The following is a 1980-nucleotide window of genomic DNA, read 5'->3' as shown; positions in this document are numbered from 1 at the left end:
TCACATCTACACAGCTTTCATATAGTTTGCAAGCATCTAACACAAAAAATGTTCAATATAAAACATTTTCAGTGTGGTCTTACACCTTACAGTCCATTTGCAGGCATATCAGTGAATATTCTATAGACTTTTAAATTTATTTTTACTTTTGGGGCATGGAAGTTTTCTGAAGGACTTCACTAAGCCCTGGTTTCACAAAGGTTGAGAACCACTTTTTTTTTTTTTTATTAAGTCCGCAAACGTGAGACTGTAACGAAAAAACCCGTAAGTGTCCGCAAAAAAGTGCAAGTGCAGAAACACACACACGAAAAACGTGCACTTAGGGGTGTGTTTGTCCTACCCCCGAAAGGGTTGGACCGTTCACCCGATCCCCCGGGGCACGAAGCTCCTGACAGGGACAAGGTTCCCATTTGGTCCTCCTGGCCAAAAGGCCTGGTGGACCACCGTTCCTTATGCCCAGCCGAAGCCGGACATCCAGTACTAGGCAAGGGGGTTCTCCCGAAGAGAAAACCCCCTAGGGATCAGGGGAGGAAGGAACCGTATGGCCACACATCCTCCCCCTAGACTTCAGGTAAGGCCCGAGGACCCACACCCTCCATCCGTGAAAAACACACACATAAGAAAGCAAAAAGTGACAAAACGTGGGAGTGATATAAATAAATAGAATAAAATAAAAAAGTGGTACCGTGCCTAATAGTGCACAGACCAGGCCCTGAGGCCTGTAGCAAAAATTGCCCCGGACTTAGCCAAAAGACCTGGTCCTTAGGGCGCTGTGCAAAAAGAGGTGAAAAACAGTGGCCATGTGTCATCTTCACACCGTGGGGTCCCACACCCAAGTGTTACTAGTGACACCCCTGAGAGCGTCTTCCCCAGGGGGCACTGAGTTTGCGGACTTTTTGCGTCCCCGACCCCAGGCCAGACCAAGGTAGCCTGCTCAAACCAGGAGGAACTGGGTCTTTCCGGTCTCCCCAGAGGAATTACTCCCAAGGCCCCAGAACGAATCATGGCGCTCCCTGGTTTCTGTCCCTCCGGTACTAGCCTTCCGGACCCCCATCATACCAGTGGGGGTACTGTACAACAACCATCCCCGTAAACTAGAATGGTCGGTAGCACCCCCACTGGACACTGATAAGAACAGATACTACACTTGATCTTAGCCAAAAGGCCGAGGTTGAGAACCACTGCTTTAGTGTCTAATGGCCGCCTTATAATTATTGGTTAGTAAAGCCCAAGATAGCAAGAGAAATGCAACCCAACCCCATTCCGAAATGGTACACCTACGGTTACAAATGAGGAAAAACATCACTAAGGGTTTAAACGCACAGTAAGAATGTTTTCAGAACTCCCTGCTGAACAATATTCCACTGATCAATGTTATCTCTACATAAAACTGCACATACTGAATAGATAATGTTGGTGATATCTGGTCTAACATTTATTGGATGTGTTTCCTTGTTCTGCTATCAACATATAGGAATCAAATAAATCTACATGTGAAATAACAATTAGTTTTGTCCTATTAAGCTTACCTCAAACAGCGAAAAAAAATATTTGTTTAATCTCTCTGTACCCAAATGTCTCAGATGCTTTTAATACAGTTGTTCCGGAAGAGATGTGGTTTGCAGTTAGAACATTCTGAAGATTTACATACCAGCAGAAGTCACGGATCTGAAAGTTCCCCCACCATAACCCTTAACCCTCTCATGACTTTGGGACACTTAATACAGATCTTTACTAGAACGCCTGAATCATTTTTCCATTCAATGCCCATCAAAAACATATCTATTGTACAGTTGCAAGAAAAAGTATGTGAACCCCTTGGGATTACGTGGAGTTTTGCATGAATTGGGCATAAAATGTGCTCTGAACGTCATCTAAGTCACAACAATAGAAGAACACAGTCTGCTGAACATAATACTACACAAACATTAGATGTTGCCATGGTTTAATTGCACATAACATGTAAACATTCACAGTGCA

The 1980-nt window shown here is 44.3% G+C and overlaps 1 pseudogene; it reads right to left on the bottom strand.

Annotated features, from left to right (window-relative positions):
* Window positions 1-1062: 1062 nt before the first annotated feature.
* Window positions 1063-1178, bottom strand: LOC149468062 (U2 spliceosomal RNA; annotated as a pseudogene).
* Window positions 1179-1980: the final 802 nt, after the last annotated feature.

The sequence above is a fragment of the Staurois parvus genome, unplaced genomic scaffold (assembly GCF_062004578.1).
Source record: "Staurois parvus isolate SC_StPar_1 unplaced genomic scaffold, SC_StPar_1.0 ptg000094l, whole genome shotgun sequence".
Lineage (NCBI taxonomy): Eukaryota > Metazoa > Chordata > Amphibia > Anura > Ranidae > Staurois > Staurois parvus.
The sequence above is the reverse complement of the archived record's forward strand: the minus strand, read 5'-3'. Positions and strand labels throughout refer to the sequence as shown.